The following is a 19316-nucleotide window of genomic DNA, read 5'->3' on the forward strand; positions in this document are numbered from 1 at the left end:
AGGATACAAAATTAATGCACAGAAATCTCTTGCATTCTTATACACTAATGATGGAAAATCTGAAAGTGAAATTAAGGAAACACTCCCATTTACCACTGCAACAAAAAGAGTAAAATACCTAGGAATAAACCTACCTAAGGAGACAAAAACCTGTATGCAGAAAATTATAAGACACTGATGAAAGAAAATAGATGATACAAATATATGAAGAGATATACCATGTTCTTGGATTGGAAGAATCAACATTGTGAAAATGACTATATTACCCAAAGCACTCTACAGATTCAATGTAATCCCTTTCAAACTACCACTGGCATTTTTCACAGAATAAGAACAAAAAATTTCACAATTTGAATGGAAACACAAAAGACTATGAATAGCCAAAGCAGTCTTGAGAAAGAAAAACAGAGCTGGAGGAATCAGGCTCCCTGACTTCAGACTATATTACAAAGCTACAGTAATCAAGAGAGTATGGTACTGGCACAAAAACAGTAATATAGATCAATGGAACAGGAGAGAAAGCCCAGAGATACACCCACACACATATGGTTACCTTATCTTTGATAAAGGAGGCAAGGATATACAATGGAGAAAAGACAGCCTCTTCAATAAGTGCTGCTGGGAAAACTGGACAGCTACATGTAAAAGAATGAAATTAGAACACTCTCTAACACCATACGCAAAAATAAACTCAAAATGGATTAAAAACCTAAATGTAAGGCCAGGTACTATCAAACTCTTAGGGGAAAACATAGGCAGAACACTCCATGACATAAATCACAGCAAGATCCTTTTTGACCCACCTCCTAGTGAAATGGAAATAAAAACAAAAATAAACAAATGGGACCTAATGAAACTTAAAAGCTTTTGCACAGCAAAGGAAACCATAAACAAGACCAAAAGACAACCCTCAGAGTGGGAGAAAATATTTGCAAATGAAGCAACTGACAAAGGATTAATCTCCAAAATTTACAAGCAGCTCCTGCAGCTTAATATCAAAAAAACAAACAACCCAATCAAAAAATGGGCAGAATATCTAAATAGACATATCTCCAAAGAAGATATACAGATTGCCAACAAACACATGAAAGAATGCTCAACATCATTAATCATTAGAGAAATGCAAATCAAAACTACAATGCAATATCATCTCACACTGGTCAGAATGGCCATCATCAAAAAATCTACAAACATTAAGTGCTGGAGAGGGTGTGGAGAAAAGGGAACCCTCATACACTGTTGGTTGGAATGTAAATTGATACAGCCACTATGGAGAACAGTATGGAGGCTCCTTAAAAAACTAAAAATAGAACTACCATATGACCCAGCAATCCCACTACTGGGCATATACCCTGAGAAAACCATAATTCAAAAAGAGTCATGTACCACAATGTTCATTGCAGCTCTATTTACAACAGCCAGGATATGGAAGCAACCTAAGTGTCCATCGACAGATGAATGGATAAAGAAGATGTGGCACATATATACAATGGAATATTACTCAGTCATAAAAAGAAATGAAAGTGAGTTATTTGTAGTGAGATGGATGGACCTAGAGTCTGTCATATAGAGTGAAATAAGTCAGAAAGAGAAAAACAAATACCATATGCTAACACATATATATGGAATCTAAAAAAAAAAAAAAGTGTTCATGAAGAACCTAGGGGCAAGACAGGAATAAAAATGCAGACCTACTAGAGAATGGACTTGAGGACACGGGGAGGGGGAAGGCTAAGCAGGGAGAAAGTGAGAGAGTGGTCGTGTATATATGGATATATATAAACTACCAAATGTAAAATAGATAGCTAGTGGGAAGCAGCTGCATAGTACAGGGAGATCAGCTCAGTGCTTTCTTACCACCTAGATGCGTGGGATAGGGAGCATGGGAGGGAGGGAGAGCCAAGAGGGAAGGGATATGGGGATATATGTATATGTATAATGTATTCACTTTGTTATAAAGCAGAAACTAACACACCATTGTAAAGCAATCATACTCCAATAAAAACGTTAAAAAATAAAAACTTTTAAGAGAGAAGGATGAAATGAAGACCATGCATTATTAAGTGGTCAATGAATTCTTGAACAGAGGGAGCCATTAGCATGATATTCTAATATGAGACATTGAATAGGCATCTACTGAACCATATTTAAAAGGCATACTTGAAGGGTTGTTTTTCCCAGCAAAATAAATAGTTCTCATTATTTGAGGTAATCTTGTCATGTATCTAAGGAATAGAAAGAGTATAGGAAGTGGAAGAGAGACATTATGAAATATTTGAGAGCCAAGAATGATCCAAAAGAGTTACAAATACCTAATCTTATGAGAAAATAAATGCAAGAGAGAAAGGTACATTGGAAAAGTCCCATAATTGTGTTAAGTCCCTTAGGGTTCATGTCCAGCACATTAGCCATGTTATAATTGAACTGTTGAGAAACAAATTAAAAATTTAATGACCTCTCTTCCCTTTGGAAGTAAACTTAGTTCCCTATTACCAATGCTGCCCAAACTCATAATATCATTATCTAATCAGCACTTAATGGCCCACTCTTAGCGTGTCTAATTTTAGATAATTAATGTGCATGTAAAAAGTCTCATAAATGTTTTATTTTCATATGCTACATGCTGGAAAAATATGAGCAATCTACTACTACATCTTTACTTTGGAGTCTCCCAAGATCTTGGTATTTTTGCAAAGATGAGCATCTTGTGTGTTTTGTGTCTACATGGACAAATTTGTGCAACACAACTATTTTCTTCTGCTCAACCTCTAATCTCCCCCTACTCTGTTGGCCATCTCTTTGAATGTCACTGGAAAGAATAAGAAAGTAAACAAATAGAACAAAAATCTATTTTATAATCACAATAGGATTCAACTTGCAAATGCTAAAATTACTCACCAATTTTAACTAAATGGTTCTTTTTTCATCCAAGGGTAATTACAGGAGTACATTTGTACATTTTGTCTCATCCATTTTCTCATAAAAAGTCCTTCTAGCTATGAGTATAAAACTTCTTAAAAAACTTTCCCTAAATGGAGAGTCTATTACCTCTTTCATAATTCAGTTTCCTTTTCTTCCTTGTTCATCTCTTGGCTGCCTAGTTTTCCCCCTACACAAACTTCTCCTGAGTTAATATGTTTTAAGGTGTAAAGTTCGTACTCAGAGTTGTTCTATCCTTATCTGCTTCTTGGCATCCACGCCCTTCTTTAAGGCACCTCTCTCAAGGCCTTCCAATCTCTTTTTTCATAGTGACTTGCTGAGTCAAGAATATTTGGGAAGACTCAGAATAATTTCATTCCAAAGGCCTCAGACAAAGGGGTCATGTTACAAAATAAACTTGTTTTAAGGGAAAGGGGACAAAGGGTTGTCACAAAGCATGGAAATGAAGCATGGTTAAGAGTATGGTGAGGGGGTGGAGTCAAGATGGCAGTGTGGGAAGACACGGAGTTCACGTCTCCCCACAACTAGAGCACCTGCAGGACGCTGGTGGGGGACCTAAACACCCAAGGAGATGGGAGGAACCCACAAGCAAACCAGTAGGATGTGGGGGGATTGAAGGGGGAGAAAAAGTGGAGGTCAGACAGGACCAGCGTCCCTGAGGGGTGGCTAAGAGGGAGGAGGGGTTCGCATGCCAGGAGGGACCCTTGGGGGCTCAGATCAGGGAGGAGTGTGCCCAGCGTATCCCCTGCCCAGTGGTCCGGGGAAGTCTGCCTGGCTCTCAGGCTGGGTCCTACATCCTCAGAGGTGCCCTCCAGGCCGCGTTGGTCTTGGGAGTGTAGGAGGGAGGCCGGGGGAGAAAAGGAGAGGCAGGTGGGAGGGGAACCCCAGGACCAGAGGAGCAGGAGAAGGAGCAGAGGGCATGTGACCCGCCACATGGGCCCAGGAAGCCTGCTGAGCTCCCAGGCCAGGTCCCCCTCCTTCCAAAGACCCCTACGGCCACATGGGTACTTGGGGCATTGGAGGGAGGTGGGGGAGGTCAGGAGAGGCAAGCGGGAGGGGCTCTCTGGGAGCAGGAGAGGAGTGGAGGATATTTGCCCCACCTACCCGCTGCACTCCCAGGTGGGGTCTCCCACCCTCTGAGACCAGAGGCATACCTGGGCCCCTTCTGTTCCGTTGAGCATAAGCCCCACCCCCACCCCCGTTTCCAGCTTTCTGGGTCCGAAGCATAGGCCCCATCCACCACCCAAAACCCACCCTTGCTTAGGCCTTGCCCTCCACAAAAAAGGACTTTTCAACTTTCCTTTTTTTCTTCCTCCTCTTTTTGCCACTGTGGTTCTATTTTACCTTCTGGTTGTTGTTTCATCTACATTTTTACTTTTATATTATTTCTAACATATCTGTTAGTTTCCTAGAGTCATTTAATTTTATACCTTGTTATTGTTCCTTTTTTTTTTTGCCACCCCACATGACTTGCGGAATCTTAGCTCATGAGCCAGGGGTCGGGCTGAAGCTCTTGCAGTGGGAGCTCCGAGTCCGAACCACTGGACTAACAGAGAACCTTAGACTACAGGGAATATTCATTGGAGTGAGGCTTCCTGGAGGTCCTCATCTCGGCACGAAGACCCAACTCTACGCAACAGCCTACAAACTCCAGTGTTGGAAGCCTCAGGTCAAACAACCAGTAAGGTAGGAACACAATCCCAATCAAAAAAAAAAAAAAAAAAAAAACCGAGAGAGCAAAATATATGTCACAGATGAAGAAGCGATGTAAAAACCTACAAGACCAAATAAATAAAGAGGAAAAAGGCAATCTACCTGAAAAAGAATTCAGAGTGATGATAGTAAAGATGATCCAGAATCTCAGAAATAAAATGGAAGCATGGATTGAGAAAATAAAAGAAATGTTTAACAAAGATCTGGAAGAACTAAAGAACAAACAGAGATGAACAACGCAATAACTGAAATGAAAAATACACTAGAAGGAATGAATAGCAGAATAACTGAGGCAGAAGAATGAATAAGTGAGCTGGAAGACAAAATGGTGGAAATAACGGCCGAGGAGCAGGATAAAGTAAAAAGAATGAAGAGAATTGAAGATAATCTCAGAGACCTCTGGGACAACACTAAATGCACCAATATTCAAATTATAGGGGTCCCAGAAGAAGAAAAGAAAAAGAAAGTGTCTGAGAAAATATTTGAAGAGATTACAGGGGAAAACTTCCCTAACATGGGAAAGAAAATAGTCACCCAAGTCCAGGAAGCACAGAGAGTCTCATACAGGATAAACGCTAGGAGAAACACACCAAGACACATATTGATGAAACTAACAAAAACTAAATTCAAAGAAAAAATATTAAAAGCAGCAAGGGAAAAACAAAAAATAACATACAAAGGAATCCCCATAAGGTTATCAGCTGATTTTTCAGCAGAAACTCTGCAGGGCAGAAGGAAGTGGCAGGATATATTTAAAGTGATGAAAGAGAAAAACATACAACCAAGATTACTATACCCAGCAAGGATCTCATTCAGATTCGATGGAGAAATCAAGAGCTTTTCAGACAACCAAAAGCTCAGAGAATTCAGCAACACCAAAGCAGCTTTACAACAAATGCTAAAGAAACTTCTCTAAGCGGGAAACACAACAGAAGAGAAAGACCAATAAAACAAACCCAAAACAATTAAGAAAAAGGTAATAGGAACATACATATTGATAATAACTTTGAATGTAAATGGATTAAATGCCCCAACCAAAAGACACAGACTGGCTGAATTGATATAAAAACAAGAGCCATATATATGTTGTCTATAAGAAACCCACTTCAGACCTACGGACACATACAGACTGAAAGTGAAGGGATAGAAAAAGATATTCCATGCCAATGGAAATCAAAAGAAAGCTAGAGTAGCAATACTCATATCAGATAAAATAGACTTTAAAAGAGACTGTTACAAGAGCTAAGGAGGGACACTACATAATGATCAGAGGATCAATCCAAGAAGAAGATATGACAAATATAAATGTTTATGCACCCAACATAGGAGCACCTCAATACATAAGGCAAATGCTAACAATGATGAAAGGAGAAATCGACAGTAACACAATAATAGTAGGGGACTTTAACACCCCACTTGCACCAATGGACAGATCATTCAAACAGAAAATAAATAAGGAAACACAAGCTTTAAATGACACAATAGACCACACAGATTTAATTGATATTTATAGAACATTCCACCTGAAAGTGGCAGAAAACACTTTCTTCTCAAGTGCACATGGAACATTCTCTAGGATAGATCACATCTTGGGTCACAAATCAAGCCCTGGAAAATTTAAGAAAATTGAAATTGTATCAAGCCTCTTTTCTGACCACAATACTATGAGACTGAAAATCAATTACAGGAAAAAAATACTGTAAAAAAACACAAATACATGGAGGCTACACAGTGCACTACTAAATAACCAAGAGATCACTGAAGAAATCAAAGAAGAAATAAAAAAATACATAGAAACAAATGACAATGAATACACGATGAACCAAAACCTTTGGGATGCAGCAAAAGCAGTTCTAAGAGGGAAGTTTATGGCAATTCAATCTCACCTCAAGAAACAAGAAAAATCTCAAATAAACAATCTAACCCTACACCTAAAGCAGCTAGAGAAAGAAAAACAGTGAAAACCCAAAGTCAGTAGAAGGCAAGCAATCTTAAAAATCAGAGCAGATATAAATGAAATAGAAATGAAGAAAACAATAGGAAAGATCAATAAAACTAAAAGCTGGTTCTTTGAGAAGATAAACAAAATTGATAAACCCTACATCAAGAAAAAAAGGGAGAGCACACAAATCAATAAAATTAGAAATGAAAAAGGAGAAATCACAACTGCTACCACAGAAATACAAAGGATTACAAGAGAATACTACAAACAACTATGTGCCAATAAAATGGACACCCACGAAGAAATGGACAAATTTTTGGAAAGGTACAATTTTCTAAGACTGAACCAGGAAGAATTAGAAAATATAAACAGACCTATCACAAGTAATGAAATTGAAACTGTAATTAAAAATCTTCCAACAAACAAAAGTCCAGGACCAGATGTCTTCACAGGTGAATTCTATCAAACATTTAGAGAACAGCTAACACTGATCCTTCTCAAACTCTTCTCAAAAAATTGCAGAGGGAGGAACCCTCCCAAAATCATTCTATGGAGTCACCATCACTCTGATACCAAAACGAGAAAAAGATATCACAAAAAGGGAAAATTATAGACCAATATCACTGATGAATATAGATGCAAAATTGTGAACAAAACACTAGCAAACAGAATCCAACAGCACACTGAAAGGATCATACACAACAATCAAGTAGGATTTAACCCAGGGATGCAAGGATTCTACAATATATGCAAATCAAATGTGATACACCACATTAACAAATTAAGGAATAAAAACCATATGATCATCTCAGTAGATGCAGAAAATGCTTTTGACAAAATTCAACACCCATTTATGATAAAAACTCTCCAGAAAATGGGCATAGAAGGAACCTACCTCAACATAATAAAGACCATATATGACAAACCCACAGCAAACATCATACTCAATGGTGAAAAACTGAAAGCATTTCTACTAAGATCAAGAACAAGACAAGGATGTCCACTCTTATTCAACATAATGTTGGAAGTCCTAACCACCTCAATCAGAGGAAAAAAATAAATAAAAGGACTACAAATTGGAAAAGAAAAAGTAAAACTGTCACTGTCTGCAGATGACATGATACTATACATAGAAAATCCTAAAGATGCCACCAGAAACCTACTAGAACTAATCAATGAATTTGGTAAGGTTGCAGGATACAAAGTTAATGCACAGAAATCTCTGGCATTCCTATATATTAACAACAAAAATTCGGAAAGAGAAATTAAGGAAACAATTCCATTTATCATCGCAAAAATATGAATAAAATACCTAGGAATAAACCTACCTAAGGAGGAGAAAGACTTGTACTCAGAAAACTATAAAATACTGATGAAAGAAATCAAAGATGACATAAACAGATGGAAATTTATACCATGTTCTTGGATTGGAAGAATCAGTATTGTTAAAATGACTATACTACCCAAAGCAATCTACCAATTCAATGCGATCCCTATCAAACTACCAATGGCATTCTTCACAGAATTAGAACAAAAAATTTTACAATTTCTATAGAAACACAAAAGAACCCAAAGAGCCAAAGCAATCCTGAGAAAGAAAAATGGAGCTGGAGGAATCAGGCTCCCTGACTTCAGATTATACTACCAAGCTACAGTAATCCAGACAGTATGGTACTGGCACAAAAACAGAAATATAGATCAATGGAACAGGATAGAAAGCCTAGAGATAAACCCATGCACATATGGTCACCAAATTTATGACAAAGGAGGCAAGAACATACAATGGAGAAAAGACAGCCTCTTCAATAAGTGGTGCTGGGAAAACTGAACAGCTACATGCAAAAGAATGAAATTAGAACATTACCTAACACCATACACAAAAATAAACTCAAAATGGATTAGAGACCTAAATGTAAGACCAGACACTATAAAACTCTTAGAGAAAAACACAGGAAAAACACTCTTTGACATAAACCACAGCAAGATCTTTTGTGACCCACCTCCTAGAGTAATGAAAAAAAAAACCAAAATAAACAAATGGGACCTAATTAAACTTAAAAGCTTTTGCACAGCAAAGGAAACCATAAACAAGATGAACCATAAACAAATCTCCAAAATATACAAACAGCTCATGGAGCTCAATATCAAAAAACAAACAATCCAATTAAGAAATGGGTGGAAGACCTAAATAGACATTTCACCGAAGAAGACATACAGATGGCCAAGAAGCACATGAAAAGATGCTCAACATCACTAATTATTAGAGAGATACAAATCAAAAGTACAATGAGGTATCACCTCACTCCTATCAGAATGGCCATTATCAAAAAATCTAGAAACAATAAATGCTGGAAAGGGTGTGGTGAAAAGGGAACCCTCCTGCACTGTTGGTGGGAATGTAAATTGTTACAACCACTATGGAGAACAGTATGGAGGTTCCTTAAAATCTAAAAACAGAACTACCATATGACCCAGCAATCCCACTACTGGGCATATCCCCAGAGAAAACCGTAATTCAAAAAGAGACATGGGGACTTCCCTGGTGGCGCAGTGGATACGAATCCGCCTGCCAATGCAGGGGACGCTGGTTCAAGCCTTGTTCCGGGAAGATCCCACATGCCGCAGAGCAACTAAACCCGTGTGCCACAACTACTGAGCCTGTGCTCTAGAGCCTGCGAGCCACAACTACTGAGCCCACACACCTAGAGCCCATGCTCCACCACAGGAGAAGCCACTGCAATGAGAAGCATGTGCACCACAACGGAGAGTAGCCCCTGCTCACCACAACTAGAGAAAGCCCACACGCAGCAACGAAGACCCAATGCAGCCAAAAAAATAAAAAATAAAATTAAATCTTAAAAAAAAAAAAAGACCTCATTAGTTAAAAAAAAAAAAAAAAAAAAAGAGACATGGACCACAATGTTCATTGCAGCACTATTTACAATAGCCAGGACATGGAACCAACCTGAAAGTCCATTGACAGATGAATAGATAAAGATGTGGTACGTATATACAATGGAATATTACTCCGCCATAAAAAGAAATGAAATTGAGTTATTTGTAGTGAGTTGCATGGAGCTAGAGTCTGTCATACAGAGTGAAGTAAGTCAGAAAGAGAAAAACAAATACCATATGCTAATGCATATACATGGATTCTAGAAAAAAAAAAAAGGTACTTATGAACCTAGTGGCAAGGCAGGAATAAAGACGTAGATGTAGAGAATGGACTTGAGGACACGGGGTTGGGAGGGGGAAGCTGGGGCAAAGTGAGAGTAGCATCAACATATACTGTCAAATGTAAAATAGCTAGTGGGAAGCAGCAGCATAGCATAGGGAGATCAGTTCCATGCTTTGTGACTTCCTAGAGGGGTGGGATAGGGAGGGTGGGAGGGAGGCTCAAGAGGGAGGGGATATGGGGATATATGTATGCATATGGCTGATTCACTTTGTTGTACAACAGAAACTAACACAGTATTGTGAAGCAGTTATACTCCAATAAAGATCTATTTAAAAAAAAAGAGTATGGTGAGAGGGTTCTGGCTCAAGATGGCATCACAGGAAGATTCTGGGCTCACCTCCTCCCATGAACACACTGAATCTGCAGCTACATATGGCACAACTTCCTCTGAAAAAACCCTAAAAACTGAGCAATTCCTACGCATCTGGTGAATGAGAAAAGACCACATCAAAGTGGATAGGAGAGGTTGGGACCCAATCTCACCAATAAACCCCACCCTCAGTGTGGTAACCCACAATTGGGAAGGAACTCAAAACCCAGAGCTTCTCCATAAAGAGCAAAGGGTTTGAACTTTTTGAATCAGGTAACCCAACTTTTACGACCTGCATTTGGGAGATGAGCCACCAAAACATCTAGCTTTGAAAACCAACAATTCGAGTCCACGAGACCCTCAGCCTCTAGCAATCTGAGGAACAGCTCTTAAAGGGCTTGTGTGCTTGAATTCAGTTGCTCCAGGGTCCAGTGCAGAAACAGCCAATCAAGAGGTACCCATACTTTACGTGAATGAGGCTCATTTGTTAATTTTAAAGTGTTGACCTGAGGGACAGGCATCTAATTTAGAACACATCTAGGGGCCTGCTAGCTGGCGAGCACCATCTTCACATTCTCACTCTGCCTCATACTAGCCAGCAGGTTCCATATTTTTTCTTCTTTCAGATGACATCTACACACTCTCCCTCTGCCTTGTTCAAGCTGGCAGGTGCCATCCTTTTTTCTCTTTTCCTGTGGGCACCATGTATATGTTCTCCATCTGCTATGAGCACCATTTTCATGCTTTCCCTCTGCCGTGATCCAGAGCACCAGAATCTCACAGAGGAGAGCTTTTACATGTGTCTGGTGCCTGAGTTTTTGAGGCTGCCCCTGGGATACCCTTTAATCATCTGGCTCTGGAAGCCAAGAGGGCTTGTGATCCTAATCCCCATGGAACTATAACATTCAGAGAGACAGTTCTTGGCTGACTACCACTTCCAAGGCACTGCATAGACAGAACACTTAAATACACCCCCCTTCTTTCTGTGAAAGAAGTCTGTTTACTTGTCCTGGCACTTCAGTCTGAGGGGCAGTCTTCTGGTTTGTCACACAACTAGGGTCCTTTGGAAATGTTCTCAGGGAATGGAGCCTCGTGAACTCAACCTTTGCACTCACCCTCTGCCTTGCAATAGATCACCAGTATCTCTCAGAAAGGAACTTATACTCTTGTCTGCCACTCTGATTTCTGCATCTGCAAACACCTAACATGACCTAATTCTGATGGCCAGTGGGACTTATGCTCATGGGTCCTACAGGACTGTAATCAATGGAGAAAGAGTTCTTAAACAGCTATTCCCCCACCCTGAACCCCACCCCTGGCACAGCAAGGGGCAATAGATCCAGGAGCTCAGTCTTTCTGTGAAAGTGATCAGTTAGCTTACTATCACAGCTGCAGTCTGAGGGGTAGGCTTGTAATTAAACACACATCTAAGGGTTCACCATAATCCTTGTAAGAGAAATTGGAGGGCAGGCACTATCTTCATACTTTCCCTTGGTTGTACTCCAGAGTGTTAGTATCTCCTGGGGGGAGCTTTTACATGCACCTAGTGTCACAGTTTTTATATCTATGCCTTACTTTTTGTGACTGTCGCCCATGGGATCCCTTGATTACCTGACTCTGGTGGTCGGGGGGACTTGTATTCTTGAGCCTGATGGGATTTGTAACAATTGCAGAGACAGTTATTGGCAGGCTACCATCCTTGGGGCATAGTAAAAACAGCAGACTGGAAAACACCTCCAGTCTTTCTGTGAAAGAGGCCTATTTGCTTGTCCCAGACCTTTGGCCTGGGGGCAGGCTTCTGGTTTGGCACACAACTAGGGATCTATGGAGGTCCTTTCAGGGACCATAGCCCAGGGGACACAATCTTTGTGCTCTTTCTCTGCCCCACTACAGCTCACCAGTAGCTCCCAGAGAGTAGCTTGTACCCTTATCTGGAACCCTGATTTTTGCAACTGCCACCCAGGAGATACCTACAGATCACCTGGCTCTGGTGGCCAGCAGGGATTATGTTTGTGGTCCCATAAGATGGTGTATATTTATATACTTAAAAAGCTGCTGCCTGAGGGTCTGGTTTCCAATCAGCCTGAATCTAGGTGTTGACTGAGATCTTCCCCTTTAGGACACTGACAGGTCTTAGTACAACCTCAACCTGAGAGCCATTAAAAATAAAATGGGCTGCTTGGGCAATCAAAAAGCAATCAAGAGTTACCACAAGATTGAAAGATAAGTTTCATCTCCTACACAAGGCTACTCCTTCAAGACTGGGAGAGGTCGCTATTTATCTGATGCATAGAAACCAACACAGAGAATCAAGAAATATGAAGAAACAGAGAAATATGTTCCAAATGAGAGACAAAATAAAACCTCAGAACAAAACTTTAATGAAATGGAGGTAAGTATTTTACCTTATAAAGAGTTCAAAGTAACGGACATAAAGATGCTCAGAGAACTCAGGAAAAGTATGAACACACTAAGAACTTTAACAAGAGACAGAAAATATTAAAAAATGCCAAATAGAATTCACAGAGCTGGGGACTGGAGACAAAGTGGCAGATTAGAAGGAACTTGAGCTAACCTCTTTTCATGAACACACCAAAATCACAACTAACTGCTGAACAACCATGGATAAAGAAGACTGGAACCTACCAAAAAAAGATATTCTACATCCAAAGACATAAAGATGAAACCACAATAAGACAGTAGGAGGGGCACACTTGTGATATAATCAAATCTCATACCATCCAGTGGACAACCCACAAACTGGAGAATAATTACATCACAGAAGTTCCCCCACAGGAGTGGGAGCTCTGAGCCCCACATCAGGCTCCCCAGCCTAGGGGTTTGGCATTAGGAGGAGCCCCCAGAGCATCTAGCTTTGAAGGCGAGTGGGGCATGATTGCAGGAGTTCCACAGGACTGAAGAAAACAGAAACTCCACTCTTTGAGGGTGCACATAAGGTCTCTTGCACACAAGGATACAGGGCAAAAGCAGTGACTTCATAGGAGCCTGGGCCTGACCTACCTGCTGGTCTTAGAGGGTCTCCTGGGGAGAGTGGTGGCTCTCTTTGGGGTCATAAAAGATGGTGACAGACATATTGAGGACTGTGCATCTATGTGAACTCTTGCTGGAGGCAGACACAAGGACCCTTGCTTGGGTCATTAGCACCAAGACCTGGCCCCACCCAACAGCCTGCAGGGTTCAGGGCTGGGATGCTTCAGGCCAAACAACCAACAGGGCAGGAACACAGCCCCACCCATCAGCAGACAGGCTGTCTAAAGACTTCCTGAGCCCACAGCCACCTCTAGACACACCACTTGACACAGTCCTGCCCACCAGAGGGCCAAGACACAGTTCCACCCACCAATGGGCACGCACCAGCCCCTCCAACTAGTAAGCCTGCACAAGCCTCTAGACCAGCCTCATCCACCAGGGGGCAGACACCAGAAGCAAGAAAACTACAATCCCACAGCCTGTGGAACAGTCTGCAAACACAGGTCAGAACCTACCCTGGGACCAGCTAGTCCCTGGCCCCTGGGTGACGAGAGGGGAAGGAATTGCTGAGACACATAGGACATCCCCTACAGAGGGCTACTTCTCCAAGTCAAGAAAAGTAACAGACCTACTACAAACATAAAAACATAAATAGAAATTTAAACAAAATGAGATGGCAAAGGAATATGTTCCTTCCAGATGAAGGAACAAGATAAAACCCCAGAAGAACAACTAAGTGAAGTGGAGATAAGCAATCTACCTGAAAGAGTTCAGAGTAATAAGCATAAAGATGATCCAAGAACTTGGAAAAAGAATGGATGCACACACTGAGAAGTTACAAGTTTTTAACAAAGAGTTAGAAAATATAAAGAACAACAAAACAGAGTTGAAGAATACAAAAACTGAAATATACACTTGAAGGAATCAATAGTAGAATAATTGAGGTAAAAGGACAGATCAGTGAACTGGAAGACAGAGTGGTTGAAATCACTGCCACAGAACAAAATATAGAAAAAAGAATAAAAAGAAATGAGGACAACTTAAGAGACATTTAGGACAAGGTCAAACGCACTAATATTCGCAATATAGGGGTCCCAGAAGGAGAAGAGGGCAAGAAAGAGCCTGAGAAAATATTTGAAGAGATAATAGCTGAAAACTTCCCTAACATGGGAAAGAAAACAGTCACCTAAGTCCAGGAAGTGCAGAGTCCCAGGCAGGATTAACCCAAGGATGAACATGCCAAAACACACAGTAACCAAATTGACAAAAATTTAAAACAAGAAGAAAATATTAAAAGCAATAAGGGAAAAGCAACAACATACAAGGGAATCCCCATAAGACTATCAGTTGATTTTTCAGCAGAAACACTGAAGGCCAGAAAGGAGTTGCACGATATATTTAAAGTTTTGAAAGGGAAGAAACCACAACCAAGAATACTCTATCCAGCAAAGTGCTCATTTAGATTTGATGGAGAAATCAAAAGCTTTACAGACAAGCAAAAGCTAAGATAATTCAGCACCACGAGACCAGCCTTGCAAAAAATGCTAAAGGAACTTCTCTAAGTGGAAAAGAAAAGGTCACAACTAGAAATAAGAAAATTATGAAATGGGAAAGCTCACAGGTAAAGGGAAACATACAGTAAAGGAAGGAAACCATCCACATACAAATATGATACCAAAACCAGTGACTGAGGAGAGTACAAATCCAGGATATTTGAAATGCATTTTAAATTAAGAGATCAGAAACCTAAACCAACCATGTTTATATACAAAGTGCTATACCAAAACCTCATGGTAACTGCAAAACAAAAATGTATAATAGATATACACACAAAAAAGAAAAAGGTATCCAAACAACACTAAAGATAGTCATCAAATCACAACAGAACAGAAGAAAAAAACCCTATAAAAACAAGTCCATAACAATTAACAAAGTGGCAATAAGAACATACATATTGATAATTACCTTAAATGTAAATGGATTAAATGCTCCAACCAAAAGACACAGACTGACTAAGTGCATCAAAAACAAGACCCATGTATATGGTGTGTACAAGAGACCCACTTCAGACCTAGGGACACATACAGACTGAAAGTGAGGGGATGGAAAAAGGTGTTCCATGCAAATGGAAATCAAAAGAAAGCTGGAGCAGGAATACTTACATCAAACAAAACAGACTTTAAAATAAAGACTGTTACAAGAGACAAAGAAGGACACTACTTAATGATCAAAGGATCAATCCAAGAAGAAGATAAAACAATTGTAAATATATATACACCCAACATAGGAGCACCTCAATATATAAAGCAAATGTTAACAGACATAACATTTGGATCACTGAATGCCAAACAGGAAATTAAAAAAAAAAACCTAGAGACAAATGAAAATGCAAACACAACAATCCAAAATGTACAGGATGCAACAAAAGCAGATCTAAGAGTGAAATTTATAGTGATACAAGGTTACCTCAGGAAACAAGAAAAATCTCAAATAAAAAAACCTAACCTTACATCTAAAGCAACTAGAGAAAGAAGAACAAACAAAACCCAAAGTTAGCAGAAGAAAACAATCATAAAGATCAGAGCAGAAATAAATGAAATAGAAAAAAAGAAAACAATAAAAAAATTAATGGAACTAGTTCTTTAAAAAGATAAACAAAATTGAGAAATCTTTAGGCAGACTCATCAAGAAAAAAGAGGGAGAGGGCCCAAATCAATAAAATTAGAAATGAAAAAGGAGAACTTAGAACCGACACCACAGAAATACAAAGGACGATAAGAGACTGCTACAAGCAACTATATGCCAATAAAATGAACAACCTAGAAGAAGCAGACAAGTTCTTAGAAAGGTACAATCTCCCAAGACTGGACCAGGAAGAAATAGAAAATATGAACAAATTACAAATACTGAAATTGAATCTGTGATTAAAAAGCTCCCCCAAAAAAGAACTCCAGGACCAGATGGCTTCACAGGCAAATTCTATCAAGTATTTAGAGAAGAGATAACCCCTATCCTTCTGAAACTACTCCAAAAAAAATTGCAGAGGAAGGAACACTTCCGAACACATTCTATGAGGCCACCATCACCCTCATACCAAAACTAGATAAAGATACCACAAAAAAGGAAAATTACAGGCCAATATCATTGATGAACATAGACATAAAAATCCTCAACAAAATACTAGCAAACCGAATTAGTCAATTCGGATCATACACCATGATCAAGAGTGATTTATCCCAGGGATGCAAGGATTTTTCAATACCAATCAGTGTGATACACCACATCAACATATTGAAAAATAAAAACCATATGATCATCTCAATAGATGCAGAAAAAGTTTTGACAAAATTCAACACCCATTTATCATAAAAATCCTCCAGAAAGTGGGCACAGAGGGAATGTACCTCAACATAATAAAGGCCATATATGACAAACCAACAGCTAACATCACTCTCAACAGTGAAAATCTGAAAGCATTTCTTCTACGATCAGGAGCAAGAGAAGGATGTCCACTCTCACCATTTTTATTCAACATAGTTTTGGAAGACCTAGCCACAGCAATCAGAGAAGAAAAAAGAAATAAAAGGAATCCAAATTGGAAAAGAAGTAAAATTGTCACTGTTTGCAGATGACATGATACTATACATAGAAAATCCTAAAGACGCCACCAGAAAACTACTAGAGCTAATCAATAAACTTAGTAAAGTCACAGGATACAAAATTAATACACAGAAATCTCTTGCATTCCTATACACTAACAACAAAAGATCAGAAAGAGAAATTAAGGAAACAATCACATTTACCACTGCAACAAAAAGAATAAAATACCTAGGAATAAACCTGTGTAAGGAGGCAAAAGACCCATATGCAGAAAACTGTAAGATACTGATGAAAGAAATCAAAGACGACACAAACAGATGGAGAGATATACCATGTTCTTGAATTGGAAGACTCAATATTGTAAAAATGACTATACTACCCAAAGCAATCTACAGATTCAATGCAATCCTTATCAAATTACCAATGGCATTTTTCACAGAACTAGAATAAAAAATTTTACAATTTGTATGGAAACACAAAAGACCTCGAATAGCAAAAGAGAAAGAGAAACAGCTGGAGGAATCAGGCTCCATAACTTCAGATTATACTACAGGGCTACAGTAATCAAGACAGTATGGTACTCGCAAAAAAACAGCAATATCGATCAATGGAACAGGATGGAAAGCCCAGAGAGAAACCCACACACCTATGGTCACCTAATCTATGACAAAGAGGCCAGAATATACACTGGAGCAAAGACAGCCTCTTCCATAAGTGGTTCTGAGAAAACTGGACAGCTACATGTATAAGAAAGAAATTAGAACACACCCTAACACCATAAAATAAACTCAAAATGGATTAAAGACCTACATGTAAGTCTGGATACTATAGAACTCCTGGAAGAAAACATAGGCAGAACACTTTTTGACATAAATCACAGCTATTTTTTTTGATCCATCTTATATAGTAATGAAAACAAAAACAAACAAATGGGACCTAATTAAACTTAAAAGGTTTTGCACAGCAAAGGAAACCATAAACAAAACAACAAGACAACCTATGGAATGGGAGAAAATATTTGCAAACAATGAGACCAAGAAGGAATTAATTTCCAAAATATACAAACAGCTTGTACAGCTCAATATAAAAAAACCAAACAACCCAAGCAAAAAATGGATAGAGGACCTAAATAGACACTTCTTCAAAGAACAAATACAGATGACTAATTGGAACATGAAAAGATGCTCAATATTGTTAATTGTTAGAGAAATGCCAATCAAAACTAAACTGAGGTATAACCTCATTCTGGTCAGAATGGCCATCATCAAGAAGTCTATAAATATCAAATGCTGAAGACGGTGTGGAGAAAAAAGAACTCTCCTACACTTTTGATGGGAATGTAAATTGGGGCAGACATTATGGAGAATCATATGTAGGTTCCTTAAAAAACTAAAAGTAGAGTTACCATATGATCCTGTAATCCCATATATATCTGAAGAAAACTCTAATTAGAAAAGATATATTCACCCTGATGTTCAGAGCAGCATTAATCACAATAGGCAAGATATGGAAGCATCCTAAATATCCATTGACAGATGAATGGATAAAGAAGATGTGAGTATATATATATGTATATATATATATATATATAATATATATATATGTATAAAATATATATTATATATACACACACAAACACAATGGAATATTAGTCATAAAAAAGAATTAAATAATGCCATTTGTAGCAACATGGATGGACCTAGAGATTATCATACTAAGTGAAGTAAGCAAAAGATGAATACCGTATGTTATCACTTACGTGGAATCTAAAAAAAAAAAAAGATAGAAATGAACTTATTTACAAAACAGAAATAGACCCACAGACAGAGAAAACAAACTTATCATTACCAAAGCGGAAAGGGGTGGGGGAGGGATAAATTAGGAGTTTGGGATTAACATGCACACACTACTATATATAAAATAGATAACAGGTCACTGAACTGCCCCGGAGCCCGAGCAGAGGGCAGCCTCACTGAGGCTGCCGGCTCTGGAGGGGCCACAGCAGTCGAAGCAGCAACAGTCCTGGGTACTGTGGGCCGGAGTGAGTAAGGAAGAGCTTCAAGATGACGGAAGAGTAAGATGTGGAGATCACCTTCCTACCCACAAATACATCAGAAATACAACTACATTGGAACAACTCATACAGAACACCTACTGAACGCTGGCAGAAGACCTCACACCTCCCAAAAGGCAAGAAACTCCCCATGTACCTGGGTAGGGCAAAAGACAAAAGAAAAAATAGACAAAAGAATAGGGATGGGACCTGCACCAGTGGGAGGGAGCCGTGAAGGAAGAAAGGTTTCCACACACTAGGAAGCCCCTTCCTGGGCAGAGACTGTGGGTGGCAAAGGGGGGAAGCTTCAGAGCCACGGAGGAGAGCACAGCAACAGGGGTGCGGAGGGCAAAGCGGAGAGATTCCCGCACAGAGGATCAGTGCCAACCAGCACTCACCAGCTCGAGAGGCTTGTCTGCTCACCAGCCTGGACAGGTGGGGGCTGGAAGCTGAGGCTCGGGCTTTGGAGGTCACATCCCAGGGAGAGGACTGGGGTTGGCGGCGTGAACAGAGCCTGAAGGGGCTAGTG

Source organism: Balaenoptera borealis (assembly GCF_965194805.1).
Source record: "Balaenoptera borealis genome assembly, chromosome: 4".
Lineage (NCBI taxonomy): Eukaryota > Metazoa > Chordata > Mammalia > Artiodactyla > Balaenopteridae > Balaenoptera > Balaenoptera borealis.